We start from the raw sequence: 27,292 nt of genomic DNA on the forward strand, positions 1-27,292 counted from the left end.
CTTCTTCTTCTCTTCCACAACTTCAATACGGAAAGTGTTCTTCACACGGGTCTCTCCCGGTTCAGCGAACCGTAGGGATGCTTTCGACACTGCCATCTCGATCGCCTTCCTTCCTAGACTCTCAGCTACGTCCGGGCATGCCTTGATCGTAGCCAAAAGGCCGAGAAGCGATAACCAGAAAAGGGTTCACCCTATAGGCCGATGGTCCCCAATGCAGAACACTTGTGAAGGCGATAGGCTACAGGCCCCAGCTGCAGAGACAGTCCGGAAGGCTTCTTTCTCTCACAAACCAGGGAAAACGTGCGTCCTACGCTCTGGAATCACCAGCATGCTCCACTTCGTGTTTTTTGTATCTGCATAGCTCCGCCCACCACTTTTGGTCACGCCTTTTCTTCGCACGCAATTCCTGGTGCCAAAGCACGCCAAGCAGAAAAACTGATGAGGAGTGAATGGAGAAGTAGTGAAGGAAGAAAGGAAAAAAAAGGGGGCATTGTTGATTGTGATGTCAGGGCCCTTGTGATGTCATCCACTGACCTGACCTTACTTGACCTGACAAGCCTCTTGTGACACGTGCAGTGTTCCGTCCATTGGCCAGATAAGGTAGGTCCAGCTATTGCTGATACATAGGAAGTGCTGGACTACATTTTAGCCTCAAGTTATCCAGTTCAAAAGATTCACAAGAGGTAGACACAGGCAAACAAACTTTACTTATTTACTAACTAAAGCACTAGAAAAGCAAATTGGTTACAACCTGCCAACTTGCTACAAAAGGGTCAATTCCCAGGAACAACTCAGCAGCCCGCCCAGGTGTGCACAACAGGCCCAAATCAAACCCAAGGTGAGTGGTACTGCAATACCAGGTCAATGCGTGGAGTGGACAGAGCAAGCTCTTTTTCCATCTCCCTGTTCGAAAAATCCATTTAATATATGGTCCCCAGATAGGGGATGTATCAGATATTAAACTGATAAGAACAGATTTATTTTTTTCCTCAGTAAATAGACATCAATTCGTCAAATCAGTTCACTTCCCAGTGACTCAGACCTAATGATGTCTATAAAACATCACAGGAACCTAACAATCACAAAAAAAACAAGAAAATAAAAATAGTCAAGATTTACTCACGTACACTTTCCAGGAGGATACCTTCCATATTTTCTCAGCTTCAAGTTCTCCAATCCTTGAAGAAGAAAATCATAAAAATCCTGGATAAAAATACTTCAGAACATTCCTTTGGAGATAAAATCAAATTTTTAAAAACCACAAGGTTCCTAGTGTCCCACAAAACTTCTTTTAAAACTGAGAACAATAACCAACAGATTTGTGAGCTTGATAACATTTTAAAATCTTGACCAATAAAAACCTTTTCATAACTAAAATTCCTCCAACCCGTAAGTGCAATAAAAAACTCCTTTAAAATATAAAAAACTTCTTTAACGTAAAAACAGTCCCAAATCACATGATTAATATCTTCGATGCCTCCACAACCTTCCCTAGGGCATCTCTCTGTTACTCTCAATCCTCTAGAATTCTAAAAGGATCTGGTTGGGAGGCATCCATGAAAACAGAGCCATGCAACATCCTTTTGTTTATATGAAAGACCTAAAACGTTAAAAAATTTCCATACTTTTGCTGCCTGTGTGGTATTACAGAATGGAACATCACATTGTATTTCATTTTTTCTACCAGCTTTAATAATCTCACTTTTCTCAGTCTTAGTGTGCTTAAACCGTATTGATCATAAAAAGTCCTGAGTATCACATAAAACTTTGGAATCACAAACACCCTTGGTTTACTCAGTTCTTTTTCACACCAGCTCCACTTTATCAATATCCATCCTGCTAGATACCTACACATAGCAGCACTTTAACATTTTAAAAATCAATAAAAAATAATGCATCCGAATAAAAAATTCTATATTAGGAAAGTCATACCCACCAAGCTCAGTCCTACTCATCACCATCGTCCTTCTTACCTTCTCCATCTTAGGCCCCCCAAAAAACACAAACAGTCTTCTCGTTATCCTTCTGAGCCACAGCTTCCCCGGTGGTAAAATAATTGATGTATATAAAAGGAGAGGTAAAATTACAGATTTAATTATTAAAAATTTTCCTTTTAGAGATAAACGCCTAAGCTTCCAAAAATTCTACTTCTTCTCCACCTTCTTTTCTAATGCTGCATGGCTCTTAAAACTTTTGTTATCTTTTTCAAAAACTATGCCCAATATTTGTGCATCCTCTTTTTTGGGTATTCCATCAACTTTGACATCCATCTGTTTCCCGTAATTTACAAATTTACATTTACTCCAATTAATACTCATGCCTGCCATGCTGCAAAAAATCCTTATGTGCAAATGAATTCTGTTCAGGTCCGCTTGGCTTTGGCATGCAAACACAGCATCATCCATATACCCGAAGGCTTTAACCTTTTTCCCTGAACCTCCGGGTATAAAAAAAACATTAATACACTTGTCTTTTTGGATAGATTTTAAAAGCGGTTCCGTTGCACAAATAAAAAGAATTGGAGAGAGAGGGCATCCCTGTCTAACTCCAGACTTTACATCTATTGCTGGACATATCTTCCCATTTACTAAAATATGACTAAAAACATCCTGGTAGATACCTTAAATCACATTTAAAATTTTCAAAGGGACCCCCATCTTCTCCAATGTGCTAAATAAAAGCTTATGTGATACCTTATCATACGCTTTTTCGAAAGCTGTGGTTTAAAAAAATAAGGGAATATCGTTAAAACCACCATAATAAATAATATCTCGTATTAAAATCAAATTATCAGAAATTCTCCTACCTGGAACAGCACAGACCTGGTATTCACCCACCATATAGGAAATAACATCACTGAGTCTACTAGCAATAATTTTGGCTATAATTTTATAATCACTGTTTAGTAATGTTATAGGACGCCAATTTTTAATATCTTTCTCATCTCCTTTCTTATGAATCAGAGTAACAATGCCTTTTTTCATTGAAGAGGAAATAAAACCATTATTAAAAACAAACTGTATCACCCGACTCTTCTTTCCCTATAATATCCCAATAAAAACAATAAAATTCTGCCGGAAGGCCATCACTGCCGGGAGTCTTTCCTTTCGCCATCCTCTCCACAGCAATTCTGACCTCCTCCTCATTAACATCTTCAATCAATGAAGCTTTTTTCTCCCTTGGGATATCATCAGATAAAGCATCACAGTAATCTTTAATTTCAACATCTGTAGCCTGGCTCATGTTATTAAAAAGTGCCTCATAAAAACCACAAATATTTTTGATCATTGCTTCACCAACCACTTCACCGTCAGGAGTTAAAACAGACTTAAAAACACCTTTAGCTTTAAAACTCTTTTTAAAAAAATACCTAGAACATTTCTCATCCTCTTCCAAATGCTGTACTTTTGCTTTATACACAATATTTTTACCTTTCTCCACCAATTATTTTTTCCTCTCCTCTTTTATTTCCTTAATCTCATTATCCACCTCCAAACCACAATTCCTCAGCTTATACAGTGCTTCAAGTCTAGAAATTAACAATTCTTCTTTTCTCTTTCTTTCTTGCTCCCTATTAACACAAATACATTTAAAAAACAAAGCAAACCTCACCTTGGCCCAATCCCACCAATCCAATACACAGAAAAAACACTTCTGCTGCCTAACACAATATAAAAACATTTCTCTAAAAGCATCTTTCACTTCAACTTCTTGCAGCAAGCTGGTGTTGAGTTTCCAATAACCTCTACCAAAAGACACAGAACCCCCTCAACACATATCTCAGCAGTCACAATTTAATGGTCTGAGAAGCTGGTCATCATGTGGTCACTTCCATCCCTTCAGAGACCAAGATATAGTCAATTCTTGACTTGGACCACCCACTATCTGCAACATATTTAAATCTTGCCTCTCCATCAACCATCAGTCCAGCATCCCTGAAATGCAAGTCTTTCACCATTTCATTTAGCAATGCAGAAGTCACATCAGTCTTCACTTCTCTTATACAATTAAGATCGCCTAAAATAATAGTAAAATCTCTGCCAGGCATAAAAAGTTTAAGAGCTTTTAAAAAAGACACACGTTCCTGTTTATCAGCTGGCGCATAAACACTAAAAACTCTAAAACGCTGTCCTAAAAACTCCAAACTTAAAAGAATACACCGCCCAGGCACCACAACTTTAAATTCTAAAACATTAATACTATTATTTTTAATTCAAATTCCAACACCTTCATTCTTGTTGTCTGTACATGGCGACCAAAAGGATTGACCAAAAGTCCATTCAGATTGATGAGGTACAGATCTAATCATACACTGCTGTAAACAAAATATATCTGCTGTAACATTCACCAATGAGTCAAACACGGCTGCCCTCCTAGTGCTAGAACCAATACCTTGCACATTGAGAGTAGCAACCACCAAGCTCATTAGTAAAACATAAAAATTACACACAGCCATGATACTACTTGAAGGAAGCCTGACTCAATACTCTTCTTTCCAACAGGATTCCTATATCAGGCGATCCTGGTTCAGAATCCCTGCTCCCCTGAAAGAAACCAGAGACAAAAGGGTCATTCTGATTTCCAGACCAACTCCCATCCTCTCCTCTTTTGCAACGCTTTGAGTCAGAAGTAGAGTACCTTTCCTCCACTTCCAACTCGTCCTCACTCTCCACTCTCTGCCCAGGAGTTAAAGAAGCATCCGACTCATTCTCCACCTAGCATTCCATCTCCTCCCCTTCACCAACTACATGATCCGGGCACTCCTCACACTCACTTGCCTCACTGCTAGAGATTACTTCTCCCAGCACAGTCTTAATAACAGCTACGGCCTCCTGGGATCTCACCTCCTTTTTTTTTATTTTTTTATGCCCCACCCCTTTTTTTGAATTTCCCTCCAAAACAGCTTTTCCCTCCAAACTTCCACCAGCTACCTCCTCCATTTTCTCCTCTGGAATCACAACATGCTCCCCACTTCCACTTCACCATCCATGCTTACAGTATTTTGCACAATTACACTTGTACCACCTTTAACTTTATCAGCATAAGAAACACCATTCCTGTTCTGCCCTGTTCTGCCCACCTCTACCCCTTTTATCCTCCACAATATTCAGCCTGGGATTGCCTGGTACTAAAATACATATATTTTTTTTCCAGATGATCACCACTTCCACACACATCACAAAATTTATTTTCCTTACACTCTTTCACATAATGACCAGATTTACCACAGTTTCTACAAATTTCTCCCTTCTCAGGACACTCCTCTTGCAAATGCCCATAGGTAAAACAGTTTCTACAATATTTCAATTGCCCTTAATAATAGCAAAAACCCCTCTCTCCACCAATAGAAAAAACAGCAGGAACCGCACAATTTTTTTCAAACCTTAAAAAAATCTTCTCTTTCCGTTCAGGTATCCATGCTTTTTGATTAGTCTTCTATCAAAAGTCACTTCATCACAATATCTCGCCAAAAAAACACGCACAGTATTATCATCCACCTTAGGGTTGTACATATGCACTATAATAGCTTGTTTTACCATTTGAAATGATGGCACGATCTTCGCATGTTCAAGAAAAGCCGGTCTTTTCTTCTCCTTCATCCTAACTACATCCATATAGATCCGCTGACATAATCCCTCGGAAGAGATGGTAAGATCATAAATTCCTTGCTTTGCAAAATCCTGCAGAGCCAACACATCCGTTACCTTTAAATAAGGGAGTTTCTTTCCCCCACAATCAGGTCCAGTCCGATCGTCAGCCGAAATCCTTCTTCCACCTCCAATCTCACGGTGTCCTCGCCTCCTCGAGACATTTTGAATTATGTAGGCTCACTGAAGCGCTCAACCACGATCGCACTCGAACGATATCCCAGGGCCCCCGGCAAGGAGGACGCGAATACTCCTTCCAACCACGACCAAGCCGAGAAAACCCAACTTGATCGTAGCCAAAAGGCCGAGAAGCGATAACCAGAAAAGGGTTCGCCCTACAGGCCGATGGTCCCCAATGCAGAACACTTGTGAAGGCGATAGGCTACAGGCACCAGCTGCAGAGACAATCCGGGAGGCTTCTTTCTCTCACAAACCAGGGAAAACCTGCGTCCTACGCTCTGGAATCACCAGCATGCTCCACTTCGTGTTTTTCGTATCTGCATAGCTCCGCCCACCACTTTTGGTCACGCCTTTTCTTCGCACGCAATTCCTGGTGCCAAAGCACGCCAAGCAGAAAAACTGATGAGGAGTGAATGGAAAAGTAGTGATGAAAGAAAAAAAAAAAGGGGGGGCATTGTTGATTGTGATGTCACGGCCCCATTGTTGAGTGTTCCATCAGGGCCCTTGTGATGTCATCCACTGACCTGACAAGCCTCTTGTGACACGTGCAGTGTTCCGTCTATTGGCCAGACAAAGTAGGTCCAGCTATTGCTGATACATAGGAAGTGCTGGACTACATTTTAGCCTCCAAGTTATCCAGTTCAAAAGATTCACAAGAGGGAAACACAGGCAAACAAACTGTACTTATTTACTAACTAAAGCACTAGAAAAGCAAATTGGTTACATCCTGCCATCTTGCTACAAAAGGGTCAATTCCCAGGAACAACTCAGCAGCCCGCCCAGGTGTGCACAACAGGCCCAAATCAAACCCAAGGTGAGTGGAGTGGAGGTCCAAACACTTCATTCAGGTGATAAGCCAATTAACCCAACAATTAAGCCATCAGTCTTAATTGGATTTGGGTGTGAGGAGAGGTGACTGGCTGGCTGGGTTGCTTGGTGCTGGAACAAACCCACACACAGCTGATGCAATTAGGTGATTGACAGGCTAGATGCAGCAGGTATGCAGAAAGCAGCACAGCACAGCCCTGACAGAGGAGAAGCTGAAGTGCACTTCCTGAGGCAGGACACAGCAACTTTCCACTTGCTTGCTGGAAGGATACTTACAAACCATCTCTCAATTTCAGTCTGTTTTTTTTTATACTGGATTAGAAAGGGTGCATCGGTCCTGGAGGTACTGCAATACCAGGTCAATGCGTGGAGTGGACAGAGCAAGCTCTTTTTCCATCTCCCTGTTCGAAAAATCCATTTAATATATGGTCCCCAGAAAGGGGACGTATCAGATATTAAACTGATAAGAACAGATTGTTTTAATTTTTATTTAAAATATGCAAAAAACACTCGACATAAACAATAATACGGGAAAATGTCAGAGAAAACAACTCTCAATACATAAAATAGACATTATGGTACATAATAAACATTTCAAAACTCTTCATAATAAACATAATGACTTATAACTTTGAATTCCTGAGAAAAAAGAAGACAAAAAATTAATCATCTCAGACAGAATTTCCATTTTTTATATTTCCAAATGCCTTCAGCATCATCAATACCCAATTTTGCTCGATCATTGAGCACATTTAAAAATAACCTTCCGCGGATCATGCCTAGACTTTCATTAACCTCAATCATACTTTGCTTAAACACAAAAATATTACGCACATCCCACAGAACTTCTTTCACACAACTTACAATAAACCACAACACTCTCGCTTCCTTTGTACCCAAACTACACAATCCATACATCATCATGTAAAAAGATAACACCTCAACCCCAGTCAAACCTTTTATTAATTTTTCCATACCTTTCCAAACACTCTTGGCGTATTCACACTCCCAAAATAAATGAATATAATTCTCACATTCTCCACAACCATCCCTTGGACACACCTCACTTTTCGCCAATCCCCTCCTCCGCTGAAATTCTCTTGTTGGTAGACACTTATGGACCGTCGCCCATGACAAGTCTTTCTGTCTATTAGTTAGCTCTTTATCGCATACTTTTGTCCACACTCTCTTACTTTCAACCTCTGTCAAGCCATCCACACATTCAACAGTCTCTCTATCTTCTAACATTCCCATTATCTTTCCCTTTTCACACCACTCATCCCTAGTCACATTGTTTAACTCATTCCTTCTAATACATCTATCTATCCTAGCATAGAACCAGGGAGGGTCACACCCAGTGGGTACCCTCAAGTTTCTAGTCATCTATTTATATTTTAACAACACTCTCCCAGCCAGGTATGTCAACATACAGCCAAACACATTCTCCTTTTTACTAACAATCATACAAAAACTCACATACTTCACAGCCAAAAACCTATCAATATCTATCATACCTTTCCCACCATTCACCATATTCTTCACCACTTTCTCTCTTTTTAACTTCTCTATTCGCGAATTCCAAAGAAATAAAAATACAATTCGAATCACTTTTGTTAGAGTTCTATTCTATCGGGGGGGAGGGAGGGGGGGGGGGAACATAGTTAACATTCAACAAAATAGGTAAAATAACAGCCTTAATAACCAGTATTCTTCCTTCAATAGATAAAGTCCTTACAGACCAAAAATTTCTTTTCTTTTGTACTTTAGAAACCACCCCTTCCCAATTTGCCTTCCCAAATAAATCAGTATAAAAAATCACTCCTAACACTTTTATGCCATCTTCTATTACCGGCCACACGCAAATATCATTTTCCATCCATTCCCCCAAAAACTTGCACCCACTCTTGTCCACATTTAATTTGAAACCACTCATCAGACAAAAACATTTAATCAACAATTTAGACCTTCTAACCGCCGCCATAGACTTTATCACGCCTAATCATTTCTAACAATGGCTCAATTGCACAGATGAATAGAATTGGAGACAGGGGACAACCCTGTCTCACACCAGACCTAACACGCACTTCCTTGCTCAAAAAACCATTCACCTGAATCTTACTCACAACACCTTTATACAAACACCCAATCCATCCAATCATCTTCTCAGGCACTCCCATTTTCTCTAAGACTTTAAACATAAACTCATGCACAACTCTATCATACGCTTTCTCAAAATCCACACCTTGTTTTCTAGTTTTACAATCATACAATACATCCCTCAAACCAGCCAAACGCTCAGAAATCCTCCTACCTGGTACAGCACACCATTGTTCTTAACCGACCATACACTCTACCACACTTTTTAATCTATTCGCTATCACTTTAGCAATAATTTTGTAGTCACAATTTAGAAGCGCTATCGGCCTCCAATTTTTCAAGCATTTCTTCTCACCTTTCTTATACAATAACACAATTATACTTTCTCTCATACTTTTTATTAATTCCCTTTTTCCCAACACCTCCTTACATACATTCCACACATCATCTCCAATCATCTCCCAAAACTTACAATAAAATTCAACAGGCAGCCCATCACTCCCTGCCACTTTCCCTTTCCTCATCCCATTCACAGCAATTTCTATTTCACTTTTCCTAACATCACTATCCAAAAACTCTTTATCTACTGCATTCAAACTACCCTCAACATAACTCAGACACTCACCTTCCAAACTACAATCACGCTCCTTTTCTGAAAACAACTCAGAATAAAATTCCCACACTTCATTCAACTCTTCCTCTTTCTTCATAACTTCCACACCATCCTTTCTCAACACACTCACCATTTCAGTTTTTTTATTGAAAGCTTTTTTTAAAAAGAATTTTGTGCATTTTCATCTTTTTCTTTAACTTCCACTCTTGCTTGCGCAATAACACTCTTTCCTCTTTCTTCTAACATCCTTTTCACAATCTCATTCGTTTCCACAATATCCCGCGCTACATCCATACCTAAACGCCTCAATTCATACAAATACTCTAACCTTCTCTGATACTTTTCATATTCTTCTTTTACCTTTCTACCTTTCTCACATCCTTTCTTAGCAAAAAATCTTAGTTTCTTGTTTCACCCATTCCCACCATTCAGACACACTATAGAATTCACCCTTCCTTAACTCCCAGATCATGTACCACTCTCTATACTGCTCACACACACTCTCATCCTCTTATAAAGACACATTCAACTTCCATACACCCTTTCCATATTCATACTTACCACCACTCTCTACCACACACTCAATCCAGGCATGATCCGTAAAAGGGACCCTTCTCCTTTTAAACTCCTTGACGGACAGAGACCTGGAAACAAAAACAAAATCGATTCTAGATGAGATATTCCCAGTGTTACTGAAATAAATAAAACCAAAAGAACCATCGTCTTTCTCCTTGAAAGCATCTTTGAGATTAAATAAACTGACCAATTATTTTAACTGTTTTCCCATACTATCCTCCCCACCCTCCCCACTCTCCCCACCACCCCGCACATTACTCCTATCCCCTCTATCTATTATGCAGTTAAAATCCCCAAGTAAGAAGGTTTTTTCCCTCCCCCAAGAAAAAAAATACAGCCTTTCAAAAACCTCCCCCCTCTCCTTCCTCCCAGTCGGTGCATAAACGTTAACCTAAACACTCCCCCCGAAATTCAAAAAACACCAGCATCACTCTCCCTTGGACTACATGGGTTACCTGTTTGACATGAAATCCCCTCCCCTTGAACAAGACCCCCACCCCACCACTCCTCCCTTGGGATACAGACCACACAGCTTCCCCACCAGCCCAATACAGCATCCGTTGGTTCTTCACGTAAATTGCATTCCTGCAAGCAAAGAATGTCAAAAGAATAATTTGAAATAAGGTCAAAAATAGCAGATCTTCTTACTGCAGTGCATATAGTTCGCACTTTAAGGGAACCAACAGAAAAAAACATCTATTACACATAAGAAAAGTAAATCTTCACATTACTTCGCCCGCTTCTTACTCGGATCGAAACCCTTCCCCCAGGCCCTTCTTTTGGCATGGAAGGACCTGCAAAGTCCTCATCTGGGTCCTGATAGCCCATCGTTGTAGCAAACTTCTTAACAGAACCATCTTCCAGATAACCAGTGACAGAAGACGAGTCCGAGTCTATGTGACCGGCAGGAGAATCTCCCCAATCCCAACCCTCTGAACTCAGATATTCCTCAATTTGTTGGGAAAGCGGAACTTGCTTTCTTTTAAGGGACACCGACTCATCCATCATTTACCTGTGACCTTGGGCACCTTCAACTCAGTAGGCAGTGCCCTATCTCCTCCAGGGTTCAGCATATCCAAAACAGATTCTGCAGACACCTCCACCATCTCTAGAATAACAGGATCATCCACAGGAACATCCACAGGAATCTCCTCAGGAGGAGGAGGGGTAGGTGGAGGGAGAGGAGGAGGAGGACGAACATTCTTCACAACAGCGGCATAAGATCTAGCCTGCTCTCTGGACTCTCCTCTGACCACCTCTAGGGTTGCGCAGTCTCTGGCCAGATGTGAATCAGCGCCACATAAGTGACATCTGCGGCCTCTGTCACACTCTGAGGCGACATGGTCAGTTCCCAAACTGTTTCTACAAACAGGACCTTTTTCACACCCGTCTTTAGTATGCCCAAAACTCAAGCAATTTCGGCAGAATTCGGGCTGACCTGGGTATCGTATATACCCTCTATTCACACCAATAGTGAAGCTTTGTGGAGGGTGAGACAAACCGCCTATCCCGTTGGGGTCTCGGCGGAACTCCACCATCGCAGTCATCATACCTTTGAAGGTCCCCAAAACGTTCTTCTTCTCCTTCAATTCTGAAAAAGAACAGTACCTCTGTAGAAAGGCCCGTATCTCATCATCGGGGACAAACGGGTTATACGTGTGGACCATCACGGGTACTCTTTCTTTGATGTCGCTTGTCACAAAACGGATCCCAATCAGCTCCGGTCGACGACTCATCTCTTGGCTCCTCCTGTAACACGTGTCCAAGTCGGTCCGCGCTGCAAAGGTGACGTAGTAAAATCCTTGCTGGGGGAAGCTTTGCACATAAAAGATGGAAGAATGCGGCATCTTCAGCACTCCCTCGATCACCGTCTGCTGGACGTGGATAAGCCCGTACTCTCTCCTCTTCTCCTCTGCGATGAACAGCCGAACTGTGTTAGGCGCCTTAGGTGCTCCAGCCATAGCTCGACACACACCTCTAGCTAAGATCGCCTTCTCGTTGCTTGGGGACTAATCTGACTGCCCAATAGCAGCAGGGGGGTGAAGTCCGGGCTATAAACCCGAACAATCCCCCCAGGCCGAGCAGCCGGGTACCCCAAGCATCTTAGACCAGACCAAGCAAGCAGGAGCTACACTTGATCTTAGCCAAAAGGCTGAGAAGCGATAACCAGAAAAGGGTTCGCCCTACAGGCCGATGGTCCCCAATGCAGAAAACTTGTGAAGGCGATAGGCTACAGGCCCCAACTGCAGAGACAGTCCGGGAGGCTTCTTTCTCTCCCAAACCAGGGAAAACGTGCGTCCTACGCTCTGGAATCCCCAGCATGCTCCACTTCGTGTTTTTCATATCTGCTTAGCTCCGCCCACCACTTTTGGTAACGCCGTTTCTACGCACGCAATTCCTGGTGCCAGCACACCAAGCAGAAAAACTGATAAGGAGTGAATGGAGAAGTAGTGAAAAAAAAAAAAAGGGTATGCATTGTTGATTTGTGATGTCACGGCCCCATAGTTGAGTGTTCCATCAGGGCCCTTGTGATGTCATCCACTGACCTGACCTTACTTGACCTCTGACCTGACAAGCCTCTTGTGACACGTGCAGTGTTCCGTCCAGCTATTGCTGATATATAGGAAGTGCTGGACTACATTTTAGCCTCCAAGTCATCCAGTTCAAAAGATCCACAAGAGGGAGACACAGGCAAACAAAGTTTACTTATCTACTAACTAAAGCACTAGAAAGGCAAATTGGTTACATCCAGCCAACTTGCTACACAAGGGTCAATTCCCAGGAACAACTCAGCAGCCCGCCCAGGTGTGCACAATAGGCCCAAATCAAACCCAAGGTGCGTGGAATGGAGGTCCAAACACTTCATTCAGGTGATATCAAAACACTTCATTCAGGTGATAAGTCAAATAACCCAAACAATTAAGCCATCAATCTTAATTGGATTTGGGGTGTGAGGAGAGGTGACTGGCTGGCTGGGTTGCTTGGTGCTGGAACAAACCCACACACACAGCTGATGCAATTAGGAGATTGACAGGCTAGATGCAGCAGGTATGCAGAAAGCAACACAGCACAGCCCTGACAGACGGAGGAGAAGCTGAAGTGCAGACTCCTGAGGCAGGACACACCAACTTTCCACTTGCTTGCTGGAAGGATGCTTACAATCCATCTCTCAATTTCATTCAGTTTTTTTTATACTGGATAAGAAAGGGTGCATCGGTCCTGGAGGTACTGCAATACCAGGTCAATGTGTGGAGTGGACAGAGCAAGCTCTTTTTCCATCTCCCTGTTCGAAAAATCCATTTAATATATGGTCCCCAGATAGGGGACGTATCCGATATTAAACTAATGCTTTTCTGCAGGGGCATAAACACAAAAAATCCTACTTCTAATCCCCAAAAAGTCTATTGTTAAACAAACTAAACGACCAGGAACTATAATCTCAAAGGCCTGAACTAAAATGTTATTATTTTTAATTAGGATCCCTACTCCCTCATTTTTATTCCCACTACTTCCCTAACGTCCAATCACTTTAGTCTGGAGCAATCTTTATCGCACATTCTTGCAGGCAAATTATGTCGGCGTTAACTTATCTGACCTTAAGGTAGTCAAAAATCCCCATTCTTCTATATTCAGCACCAATGCTTCTTACATTCAGAGAGGCAATCACCAGACTCATGATGAGTATTATAAAGGTTTTACCAGCCATAGTAATTTCAGTGTTGGAATTCTAATCCTCCTACTTTTCTATACAACTCTGCACTTACATCAGGCGACTCCGGCCCGGAATCCCTGCAGATCATCAAAGGGCCAGGAGAGACGGGATCCTCAATGACTTCGGACCAGTCATCCCCTGTCTTCAACCTCTTACTAGAGTTTGGGACCTCAGTCCCATCCATCTCTATTGACTTATTACCTCCATCATCATCATCTCTTTCTTTTTGAAATTGAGTTATTCCGTCATCACTTCTTCTCCCCTTGATACTCCATTTCTTCTCCTTCACCCACCACAGGGTTTTGACAATCCGGCCCTAGCACAGGCTCTGCGATGAAGTGGTCTCCAAACACTGTCTCATACACTGAGGGAGAGGCTCTAGCAGGTTCCACAACTACTCCCTGCTTTCTGTTGCCACTCCCCTTTGCAGATGAGGTTCTAGCCCCCTTATCACTTCTCTTCCCCTGTGCTCTCTGGGACTTGGCTTTGCCTCCTACTACGGACCACTCCTCCCCTGCTGTGCTGTTCCCCTCCCCCTCATCAGTCACACTCACTGCAGCAGTGTTTTGTCTCAAAGTATTACCACCAACCCCCATCCCTCTTGCCACCTCAGCATAAGTTGTTTGTTTGTCAAACCACATAGGACATTTTTTTGCAAGGTGCTTACTATCACCACACAAGTCACAAACCCTTATTTCTTGGCAATCAATTATTTTGTGACCAGTTTTACCACAGTTTCTGCAAACCTCCCCTTTCACAGGGCAATCATCCTGCACATGGCCAAACACATTGCATTTTCTACAGAACTTCATTTGCCCATCATAGAAACAGAAACCCCTCTCTCCTCCAATTGAAAATACAGCTGGGATACATTTAAAGCCCTCTTTAGCACTCCCAGAAATTTTAAATTTAACTAAGTATTTTCTCTTTCCATTCAAAAAGCCATGCTTGTTCCTCAGCCGGCCCATGAATTGAACATCTTCACAATAGTTATTTAGAAAGGCTGTAACAGTACCATCAGATACCTTGGGATTGTACATATGTACGATTACAACCTTGGATCCCTGCTGGAATAATGGCTCCAAAACAATCTTCTCCACTACTGCGGATCTCTTATCCTCTTTAAGCTGAGTCAGTTCCACATACATCCGCTGGCAGACACTCGAAAAAACAAACATGATATCATAAATGCCTTGCTGTGGAAAAACTTGTAGAGCCAATATCTCATCTACCTTCAAACTTGTCAACTTCAGCACATCCAAGACGATCTGGTCAACTCCAATCTGCTTCCGGTCCTCCTCATGCTGGACATAAAGCCGGATACTGTCCTCGACACCTCGAGACGCTATTATGATTCAGATTTCGCAGGCAAATACACCCACAGTCACTCCCGAAACACCCAGGGTCCCCCGCAAGGAGGACCCTGACTATTCCTCTCAGCAAAGAACCAAACCGAACAAATCTGATCTTTGCCAAAAGGCCTAGAAGTGATAACCAGAAAAGGGTTCGCCCTACAGGCCGATGGTCCCCAATGCAGAACACTTGTGAAGGCTATAGGCTACAGACCCCAGCTGCAGAGACAGTCCGGGAGGCTTCTTTCTCTCTCTCACAAAACGGGGAAAACGTACGTCCTACGCTCTGGAATCACCAGCATGCTCCTCTTCGTGTTTTTACTATCTGCATAGCTCCGCCCACCACTTTTGGTCACGCCTTTACTGCGCACGCAATTCCCGGTGCCAAAAACGCCAAGCAGATAAAATGATAAGGAGTGAATGGAGAAGTAGTGAGAGAAGAAAAAAAAGGGAAAGTGCATTGTTGATTGTGATGTCACGGCCCCATTGTTGAGTGTTCCGTCAGGGCCCTTGTGATGTCATCCACTGACCTGACCTTACTTGACCTCTGACCTGACAGGCCTCTTGTGACACGTGCAGTGTTCCGTCCATTGGACAGACATGGTAGGCCCAGCTGTTGCTGATGCATAGGAAGTGCTGGACTACATTTTAGCCTACAAGTCGCCCAGTTCAAAAGATCCACAAGAGGGAGACACAGGCAAACAAACTTTACTTATTTACTAACTAAAGCCACTAGAAAAGCAAATTGGTTACATCCAGCCAACTTGCTACTGAAGGGTCAATTCCCAGGAACAGCTCAGCAGACTGCCCAGGTGTGCACAACAGGCCCAAATCAATCCCAAGGTGCGTGGAGTGGAGGTCCAAACACTTCATTCAGGTGATATCCAAACACTTCATTCATTCAGGTGATAAGCCAATTAACACAACAATTAAGCCATCAATCTTAATTGGATTTGGACTGTGAGGAGAGGTGACTGAATGGCTGGCTGGGTTGCTTGGTGCTGGAACAAACCCACACACAGCTGATGAAATTAGGAGATTGACAGGCTAGATGCAGGTATGCAGAATGCAGCACAGCACAGCCGTGACAGAGGAGAAGCTGAAGTGCAGACTCCTGAGGCAGGACACAGCAACTTTCCACTTGCTTGCTGGAAGGATGCTTGCAATCCATCTCTCAATTTCATTCTGTTTTTTTTAGACTGGATTAGAAAGGGTGCACCGGTCCTGGAGGTACTGCAATACCAGGTCAATGCGTGGAGTGGACAGAGCAAGCTCTTTTTCCATCTCCCTGTTCGAAAAATCCATATAATATATGGTCCCTAGATAGGGGACGTATCAGATATTAAACTGATAAGAACAGATTTTTTTCCTCAGTAAACAGACATTATTGTACTAATCAGTCCACTCTAGAACGTGGCTCAAACCATATAATGTCAGATCTACATCATAGGAACCCTACTAAAAATAAAACAAAAACTACATAAAGGTCAAGATCTACTCACAAAATTGTTCCATTGGGATACCTTCCATATTTCTTCTGCTTTGTCTTCTCCAATCCTTTTTCTATCCAGTAAGAATATCACAAAAACTCTGGATAAAAATATTTTCACACCTTCTTTTGGAGATAAAAACACTTTTTTTAAAACTATTAAATTCCTGATATCCCATAAAACTTCTTTAAAAAAAGTAAACACCAATCAACTGATACGCGAGTTAGATAAAACCCTAAATTCTTGACCAATAAATACCTTCTCGTAACTAAAACTTTTCCATCCTGTCAGTGCAATAAAAAAAACTTTAAAATATTAAAAACTTCTTTAGCATAAGAACAGCCCCAGAATAAATGGTTAAGATCTTCTATGCCTCAACAAGCTTCTCTGGGACATTTGTCAGGCACCTTCACACCCCTCGAGTTCATAAAAGACCTTGTTGGGAGGCATCCATGAAAACAAAGCCAAACGACATCTTTCTGCTTGTTGGAAAGGCCTAAAACATTAAAAAGTTTCCATATTTTTGCTGCCTGTGTGGTACTGCAGAATGATATTGGATTTCTTCTTTTCTCCCAGCTTTAACAATTTTGCTTTTTTCAGTTTTACTTAGGAGACCTAGTCCATGTTGATCATAAAAGGACCTGAGCAACACATAAAATGTTGGTATAACAAGCGCCATTGGTCTACCCAGTTCACTTTCACACCATCTCCATTTTATGAAAATTCATCCTGCCAAATACCTACCCATAGCAGCAGTTCTATTATTGCACTTTAAAATCTTAAAAACCACTAAAAAATAATGCATTCAAATAAAAAAAATCCACATTGGGAAAATCATATTCACCAAGCTCTGTCTTTGTCATCACAGCAGTCCTTTTAACTTTCTCCATTTTGGACCCCTAGAAAAACACAAAGAGCCTTCTTGTCATCCTCCTTATCCACAATTTCTCAGGCGGCAAAATAATTGAGGTATATAAAATTTGAGGTAAAATCACAGCTTTTATAATTAAAATGTTCCCTTTTAAAGATAGCTGCCTTAATTTCCAGAAACACCATTTTTTTTTTCCACTTTTGCTTCTAGGATTGCATGGCTCTTTGTACCTTTATTATCTTTTTCAAATATTACCCCTAAAATCTCCGCTTCCTCTTTTTTGGGGATCCCAGTCACATTAACATCCATTTGTTTCCCAAAGTTCACCAACTGACACTTACCCCAATTCACACTCATCCCTGCAATGCTACAAAAAATCTTCAGGTGCAAGTTCACTCTATTCAAGTCCGCTTGGGATTGGCATGCGAAGACCACGTCATCCATATATCCAAATGATTTGATTCTTTTTCCAGAACCTCCAGGCAAGAAAATCCAATCCACACATTTGTCCTTCTGAATGGATTTTAAAAGTGGCTCCACAGAGCAGATGAAAATAATTGGGGAGAGAGAGCATCCCTGTCTGACTCCAGACTTGACTTCCACAGCAGAACTAACATTCCCATTTATTAAAATGTGACTAAAAACATCTTTGTACATACCTTCAATCAAATTTAAAATTTTCATAGTTTTCTTCTTCAGTGTACAAAACAAATATCTATATGGGACTTTATCAAAGGCTTTCTCAAAATCTGTTGTTTCAATAAATAAAGGGGTATTATTAAAACCAGCATAATAAATAATATCTCTTAATAAAATCAAGTTATCGGAGATCCTCCTACCGGGGACTGCACAAACCTGGTACTCTCCTACCATAAAACCAATCACCTCACTAAGCCTTTTTGCAAGAATTTTAGTGATAATTTTATAGTCACAATTAAGTAGAGTTATTGGACGCCAGTTCTTAAGATCATTCTTATTACCTTTTTTATGCTTTAATGTAACAATCCCTTTCCTCATCGAGGGAGAAAAAATCCCATTATTAAAAACGTACTGAACAACCTCACACACCTTTTCCCCTAAAATATCCCAATAAATTAAATAAAACTCAGCAGGGAGGCCATCACTTCCAGGGGTCTTCCCTTTTGCCATCCTCTGCACTGCATTCCTGACCTCCTCCTCACTGATATCCCCTGTCAGAAAATCCTTCTCCTCTTTTGGAATATTGTCGGATAAGACACTACAGTACTCTTGCATCTCCTTATCAGAAGCCTGACTCTCATTCTTAAAAAGTGTCTTATAAAAACCACAGATATTTTGAATCATCTCATCACCATACACTTCACCTTTAGGAGTTAAAACAGACTTAAAAACACCCTTAGGCTTAAAACTCTTTTTATCTATCTATAATATCTGGAGCATTTCTCATTCTCTTCAAGGTGTTGAACTTTAGATTTGTACACTATGTTTTTCGCTTTTTCCTTCAACTCCTTCTTTCTCTCCTCTTTTATTTCACTAATCTCCCTATCCACCTCCCAACCACAATTTCTCAACTTATAAAGCGCTTCAAGCCTGGAAATCAAAATGTCTTCCTTCTTTCTCTTTTCCTGTGCTCTTTTAATGCAGACCTGCTTAAAAAAGAGAGCAAACCTACTCTTGGCCCAGTCCCACCAATCTAAAATGCTGGTAAAACCCCTCTGTTGCCTGACACAAAATAAAGACATTTCTCTAAAAGCATCCTTAACCTCCACTTCTTGTAACAGAATTACATTCAGTTTCCAGTAACCTCTACCAAACTTTACAGAATCTTTAACACATATCTCAGCATAAACCACTTTATGATCTAATAGACTGGTCATCATATGGTCACATTTGGTCACATCCATCCCTTCAGAAGTCAGAATATAATCTATCCTTGACTTGGATCGCCCACTGTCCGCCACATAAGTATATCTCTCGTCTGCCTTGACCATCAGTCCAGCATCCCTGAAATGCAGATCCTGTACCATCTCATTAAGTAAATTAGAGGTCACGTCTGTTTTAACCTCAGAGGCACTCTGTCTATCCTGTATACTTATTATACAGTTAAAATCACCTAAAATAATAGTCACATCTCTGCCAGGCATAAAAAGTTTAAGAGCTTTTAAAAAAGACAAACGTTCACGTTTATCCGCAGGTGCATAAACGCTAAAAACTCTAAAACGCTGCCCTAAAAACTCCAAACTTAAAAGAATACAACGCCCTGGCACCACAATTTTATATTCCAACACATTAATACTATTATTTTTCAATAAAATCCCAACTTCATTTTTATTAACAATACAAGGTGACCAGTAAGAATTACCAAAAGTCCATTCTGACTCATGGGGTGCAGATCTTATAGCACACTCCTGCAGGCAAATTATATCTGCTTCCAAACTTGCCAAATAGCTGCTCACCTAGTGCTGGATCCAATCCCACGCACATTTAGGGTGGCAACTACCAGACTCATGAGTAAAAAAATATATGTACTTCCAGCCATTTTACTGATTTAAAGAAGCCTGGCTCAAACTACTACTACTCAAACTACTACTTTCCATCAATAAATTAAACTCGGGTGATCCTTGATCAGGATCCCTGTCTCCCTGACTGAATCCAGGATAAACGGGGTCATCCTGGTTCCCAGACCAAGCTCCATCTTCACCTTTTTTATATCTTTTTGTTTCAGCAGAAAACTGTTCCTCAATTTCTATGTCCTCCTCACTATTAACTCTCTGTCCAGGGGTTAAAGGAGCATCAGAATTACACTCACCCACTTGACACTCCATATCTTCCCCCTCTCCAATCACATGATGCGGGCACTCTTCACTCTCCTCACTGCTAGAGATCTCTCCAAGCATATCAACTTCCTCCTGGGGCCGTCTCTTCTTCTTCTTTTTCCCAACCCTTGGCTCCGCCCCTTTTTTGAATTTCCCTCCAAAACTTATTTTCCCTCCAAATTTCCCTGAACACTATCCTCCATTTTCTCCTCCATACCACTTCCACCATTCTCATCAAACAGTCTCATTTTCCACATTTGAAACATTTTGGACACACTTGTTCCCCCTTTTACTCTATCTGCATAAGTACCACCTCTTTTATCCTGGCCACCTCTTTTATCCTTTGGAATATCAGCATGCGATTGTCTAGTACTAAACAGATTACATTTCCTAGCCAAATGGTCTCCACTCCCACAAACATCACAATACTTCTTCTCAACACAATCTTTCACATTATGATCTGTTTTTCCACAGTTCCTACAGATTTGCCCCTTCACAGGACATTCCTCCTGTAAATGCCCATAGGTAAAGCAATGCCTACAGTACTTCAACTGACCCTGGTAAAAACAGAAACCCCTCTCTCCACCGATGGAAAAAACCGCAGGAACCGATATATCTTTTTTAAATCTTACAAAAAATTTTCTTTTTCTATTTAAATAACCATGCTTGTTTGTAAGCCTCCTATCAAAATTAACTTCATCGCAGTATCTTCTCAGAAAAGCACTTACAGTCATGTCATCCACTTTGGGGTTATACATATGAACAATTATTGCTTGTTTTACCATTAGGAAAGATGGCGTAATCCTCACGTTTTCCAGGAAACCTGGTTTCTTCTCCTCCTCCATCTTGATAAGATCCATATAAATCCTTTGGCATAAACCCTCAGAACAAACAGTCAAATCGTAAATTCCCTGCTTAGGGAAATCTTGCAGTGCAAGTACATCCGTTACCTGTAAGTAAGAGATCTTCTTCAGCAACTCTCCTAAAATCCGGTCCAATCCGATATTCGTTCTAAATCCATCTTCAACCTCCAGTCGAATCGTGTCCTCAAGTCCTCGAGACATTTTGAAATATAGCGCAGGTTCACAGCAACGTTCACCTACAGATCACACTCGCCAATACCTCAGGGCCCCCCGCAAGGAGGACCCCGATTATCCACCCTCTGACCACAACCAAGCAAGGCACCTTTCGATACTATACTTGATCGTAGCCAAAAGGCCAAGAAGTGATAACCAGAAAAGGGTTCACCCTACAAGCCGATGGTCCCCAATGCAGAACACTTGTGAAGGTGATAGGCTACAGGCCCCAGCTGCAGAGACAGTCCGGGAGGCTTCTTTCTCTCACAAACCAGGGAAAATGTGCATCCTACTCTCTGGAATCACCAGCATGCTCCTCTTCGTGTTTTTCCTATCTGCATAGCTCCGCCCACCACTTTTGGTCACGCCTTTTCTTCGCACGCAATTCCTGGTGCCAAAGCACGCCAAGCAGAAAAACTGATAAGGAGTGAATGGAGAAGTAGTGGAAGAAAAAAAAAATATGCATTGTTGATTGTGATGTCACGGCCCCATTGTGTTCCATCAGGGCCCTTGTGATGTCATCCACTGACCTGACCTTAATTATTAACATCGTTAAAGACCTCCAAGCCCAAAAATCTATTTTTTTCTTGATTTTCTCACAAACTATCTCCCAACTTTGTTTCCCATATAAATCCTTATCAAAAATAATACCTAACACTTCAATCCCCCCTTCCCTCACCGGCCAACCACTTTAATTCAATCTCCCTCCACGCCCCAAAAACTTTACATACACTCTTATCTACATTCAACTTAAATCCACTGGCCATACAAAAACATTCAATCAGTAACTTTGCCCTTCTTAATCCCGCCTGCGACTTACATACCATTGTCACATCATCCATGTAACCAATCACTCTTATATCTCTCCCTCCACTACCAGGAACTTCCACCACTCTCATAACTTTATCTTTTCTAATAACCCCCAACAAAGGCTCTATCACACAAATAAACAAAATTGGGGACAGAGGACAACCCTGTCTCACCCCTGACTCAATCCTAATACTGTTACTCAACCAACCATTCACCTGTACCTTACTAACAACACACTCATACAGTATCCCTATCCAACCTACCATCCGTTCTGGCACACCCATTCTCCTCAAAACATTAAACATAAAATCATGCTGCACCCTGTCATATGCCTTCTCAAAATCCACAGCCACTACCGCAATTGATTGCTTCCTTTCATCACAGTCATACAATACATCCCGCAACCCCATTAAACTCTCACTAATCTGGCGTCCTGGAACCGCACACACCTGTTCTTCCACTACCATATTCTCAATCACTCTCCTTAACCGATTTGCAATGACTTTGGCTATAATTTTATAATCACAATTGAGAAGCGCCACTGGCCTCCAATTTTTTAAGTCCTTTTTATTCCCTTTCTTAAACAATAACACTACTATACTCTCGCTCATACTTTCAGACAGTCTTCCTCTATCTAACACCCATTTGCACACATCAAATACATGCTCTCCAATCAAATCCCAGAAAGTACAAAAAATTCAACAGGCAAGCCATCACTCCCAGCCACTTTCCCTTTCTTCATACTTTTCACCACATTCACCACTTCCTCTATTTTAATCTCTTCACTCAACCACTCCCTATCCTCTCTATCCAAATGTTTCTCAATATTATCCAAACAATCACCTTCCAAAACATACGCTCTATCTTTTTTTGAAAATACATCTACATAAAACTTCCACACCTCATTAATCACATTATCCTTACCTCTCACTTCTGTCCCATCCTTATCTAATACACTCTCCATTCTCACTTTACTTCCATACACTTTTTTAAAGAAAAATGTTGTACACTTCTCATCCTTTTCTTTCACAACCAATCTTGTCTGAGCTATTATTTTCCTCCCACGCTCCTGAAGCTTCTGTCTTACAGTCTCTTTAGTCTACTGAATCTCCCTTTTCACATCCATTCCACCTCTTTGCAATTCTTCCAAATACTGCAGCCTAACCTGCCATCTTTCATACTCTTCACGTTGACTCCTCACTTTCTGACAACTTTTCTTAATGAAGATTTCTTTTGTCTCAGCTTTTACCCATTCCCACCATTCAACCACACTCTCAAACTCCTCCTTTTTATTCATCCTTTTCCTAAACCAATCGCAATAGCTTTCACGCACAGACGCATCTTCTAACAAAGAAACATTTAATTTCCACACACCCCTCCCATAATCATACTCCCCATTTATACTCACTCTACATTCAACCAAGGCATGATCCGTATATGGCAATCTTGTTACAGTACATTTTTCAATCTCCATGTACCTGGAACAAAAACAAAAATCAATTCTTGAACATATATTACCTTTGTCACTAAAATAAGTATAACCTTTAGATTCATCCCCTTTCTCTTTAAAGGCATCACTAAGCCCAAATAAAGAAACTAATTCCTTCAGTTGTTTTCCACTTTTGTCCATTTTGGACCCACTACCTAACCTGTCCCCAACTAAAACACATTCTCCCTCCCACCTAAAAAAAAGTATAATCTCTATTAATTCCTCCCTCTCCTTTCTATCTGGAGGAGCATACACATTAATTACCTTGAAATGTTCTTTTGAATGGAGAACTAACTGAAATTGCTCTACCTTGAGCTATATGAGTAACATTATGTATAACAAAATCATTCCCTTTAAACAAAATCCCTACCCCCCAATTTTTTTTTACCACCAATCGACCACACGCTTGGTCCATAAGACCAGGAAGCACTCTGAGGTTCATCTTCCAGATTACAATCCTGTAAGCATAAGATATCACATGCATAGGTAACCAAAGATGCAAAAATCGCTGCTCTTCCATTCGCAGATTTTATCGACCTAACATTGATTGTCCCGATTTTTAGCAGCATGAGTCTTCCTGGAAAAAGAAAAGGTTAAATGACAGAAAAAAACATCAGGACTTTCTTTCTTTACCTTTCTTAGGGAGTCTCCCTCTAGCTATAGTTCCTGTGGCAGAGGGACCTGGGCCCTGCACCCCTTTCATGTCTCCCCATTCCTCCATGCTTTTCTTTACCTCCGCCACACTTCTTTGAAACCCCAAAGTCCTTGCTACTTTTCCACATGGTCTTACCCCCCCTTGTTCCTGGAGAGAAGTATCCGAATCCAACTCAGAGGTGTCATCTCCTCCAGAACTTTCGAACTCCCTAATTTGTTGACTTAAGGGGACCTCCACAGTCTCTGCAGGCTTTCTTTTCAGCGAAGCTTTCTCTACCTCCGTCTCAGGTCCATCAGCAGACTCCTCCACCACAGGGTCATCAATAGGATCCGGGTCCACAGCCGGGTCCTCTCCTTCTGCTCTCAGGGGGTCTGGAGCCAGACCAGGGTCCGGGACATCCTCCTTCCCCCCCGCCTCTACATCCGAGGGAACCTCAAGACAAGACTGAAAGATCACAGCAGGTTCTCCACTCACCACACTTGCCCAGGATCTCTTGCCAGGAGTCAGGTTCACTTTAGGACAATTCCTTGCCAGATGTTCAGAGGAGTTGCAGAAGTGGCAATTTCTCACCTCATCACACTCTGCAGTCCTGTGGCCTGTCTGAAAACAGTTCCTGCAAACCACTCCAGAGGTACAGCTCTCTTTTAAATGTCCAAAAGAAAAGCAATTTTGACAAAACTCTGGTTGTCCAGGGTAAAATAAATGTCCCCTGTTTGACCCAATGGAAAACATCTGCGAGGGGTGCATCATCGCACCTACCCCTGCTTCGTCATAACGGAACTCCACCCAGTACCTCCTGAGCCCGTTAAAGGTTCCCAATACATTTTTCCTTTTCTCACCCGGAGACACATATTTACAGTACCTTTGCAGAAATAGGACGATTTCCTCCTCCTTAATGAAGGGATTGTACATTTGGACGGTCACCGGGGTCCTTCGCTTCTGCTCTCTTTCCTGGGTCACCACAAAATTAACGTCCTTCAGCTCCGGACGATCAATGAGCTACAGACTCCTGGCATAGCAAGTGCGAAAAGAATCCTGAGAAACAAAGGAAACATCGTACATATCCCTTGACTGGAAAAGCCTGCATGCAAAAAATCTCCTCCCGGGACATCTTCAAGGTTTCTTCAATAATCTTCGCCTGGATCCTCACAACCAAAAATGACGACCCCTGGTCCCCCGAAACATACAGCCGCAATGTATTTTGCGCTGTCGACGGCACCTCCACCATGCTCCGCAACAAAGGAAACCTTGTCCGCAACTATAGCCTACTCTAAGGGAATCGGTCCAGAAACCCTATAGCAGCAACCTCCCAACCCTAGAAGGGAAGAGAGGAAGGCCGAGTGCTGGGTTTCCCTAGTAGTCTGAGGGTTAGTCCAACTACCCTTTAGCAGCATGGATGCAACCACTAAAGGAAGTCACACAAGGCCGAGTAGCTGGGGCCAGCTCAGATGCCTCTGGCTAAGACCACACTTGATCTTAGCCAAAAGGCCGAGAAGCGATAACCAGAAAAGGGTTCGCCCTACAGGCTGATGGTCCCCAATGCAGAACACTTGTGAAGGCGATAGGCTACAGGCCCCAGCTGCAGAGACAATCCGGAAAGCTTCTTTCTCTCACAAACCAGGAAAAACGTGCGTCCTACGCTCTGGAATCACCAGCGTGCTCCTCTTCGTGTTTTTCCTTTCTGCATAGCTCCGCCCACCACTTTTGGTCACGCCTTTTCTTCGCACGCAATTCCTGGTGCCAAAGCACGCCAAGCAGAAAAACTGATAAGGAGTGAATGGAGAAGTAGTGGAAGAAAAAAAAAAGTTGCATTGTTGATTGTGATGTCACGGCCCCATTGTTGACTGTTCCATCAGGTCCCTTGTGATGTCATCCACTGACCTGACCTTACTTGACCTCTGACCTGACAAGCCTCTTGTGACACGTGCAGTGTTCCGTCCATTGGCCAGACAAGGTAGGTCCAGCTGTTGCTGATACATAGGAAGTGCTGGACTACATTTTTGCCTCCAAGTCATCCAGTTCAAAAGTTTCACAAGAGGGAGACACAGGCAAACAAACTTTACTTATTTACAAATTAAAACACTAGAAAAGCAAATTGGTTACATCCAGCCAACTTGCTACAAAGGGGTCAATTCCCTGGAACAACTCAGCAGCCCGCACAGGTGTGCACAACAGGCCCAAATCAAACCGAAGGTGTGTGGAGTGGAGGTCCAAACACTTCATTCAGGTGATATCCAAACACTTCATTCAGGTGATAAGCCAATTAACCCAACAATTAAGCCATCAGTCTTAATTGGATTTGGAGTGTGAGGAGAGGTGGCTGGCTGGATTGATTGGTGCTGGAACAAACCCACACACAGCTGATGCAATTAGGAGATTGACAGGCTAGATGCAGGTATGCAGAAAGCAGCACAGCACAGCCGTGACGCAGGAGAAGCTGAAGTGCAGACTCCTGAGGCAGGACATAGCAACTTTACACTTGCTTGCTGGAAGGATTCTTGCAATCCATCTCTCAATTTCATTCTGTTTTTTTTTATACTGGATTAGAAAGGGTGCACCTGTCCTGGAGGTACTGCAATACCAGGTCAATGCATGGAGTGGACAGAGCAAGCTCTTTTTCCATCTCCCTGTTCGAAAAATCCATTTAATATATGGTCCCCAGATAGGGGACGTGTCAGATATTAAACTGATAAGAACTGATTTTTTTTTTAAATTATTTTATTATAAATAAAGTTCAATATACAAGTCTTACATAACAAATGTTCAAAGTAATGTAACTCAAATACATTTTACACAAAAGTCATATAGGAACTCAATACAATATATCCTCTGAAAAAAAACTGAAACTATCTTTATTTATCATAAGATACAACATAAACATTCCCTTTTATTGACAGACCCTTTTCTTTATTCTCCATAAAGGGACCAACTAGCTGAAAAAAGGAAAGACACAAATTAGTTCTGTTTTCAAATCCAATCTTTCAACTTTTTATGTTTCCAGATGCCTTCCGCATCTTCAAAACCACACAATCCAAACATCATCATATTTAAAGTTAACATTTTAATCCCTGTTAGGCCATCAACCATTTTACGCATACCA

The 27,292-nt window shown here is 41.9% G+C and overlaps 3 non-coding genes and 2 pseudogenes across 3 annotated transcripts; all 5 read right to left on the reverse strand.

The window, feature by feature from the left end:
• Positions 1-817: 817 nt before the first annotated feature.
• Positions 818-1,004, reverse strand: LOC122942825. The gene has a single exon (XR_006390733.1). It is a non-coding gene; the product is annotated as a U2 spliceosomal RNA (small nuclear RNA).
• Positions 1,005-6,977: 5,973 nt separating this feature from the next.
• On the reverse strand, positions 6,978-7,167 carry LOC122942648. Its single transcript, XR_006390614.1, has one exon. It is a non-coding gene; the product is annotated as a U2 spliceosomal RNA (small nuclear RNA).
• A 5,978-nt stretch (positions 7,168-13,145) lies between these two features.
• LOC122942839 lies at positions 13,146-13,320 on the reverse strand (annotated as a pseudogene).
• A 2,894-nt stretch (positions 13,321-16,214) lies between these two features.
• On the reverse strand, positions 16,215-16,394 carry LOC122942712 (annotated as a pseudogene).
• Positions 16,395-26,739: 10,345 nt separating this feature from the next.
• On the reverse strand, positions 26,740-26,927 carry LOC122942783. Its single transcript, XR_006390707.1, has one exon. It is a non-coding gene; the product is annotated as a U2 spliceosomal RNA (small nuclear RNA).
• Positions 26,928-27,292: the final 365 nt, after the last annotated feature.

Source organism: Bufo gargarizans, chromosome 6, assembly GCF_014858855.1.
Source record: "Bufo gargarizans isolate SCDJY-AF-19 chromosome 6, ASM1485885v1, whole genome shotgun sequence".
NCBI lineage: Eukaryota > Metazoa > Chordata > Amphibia > Anura > Bufonidae > Bufo > Bufo gargarizans.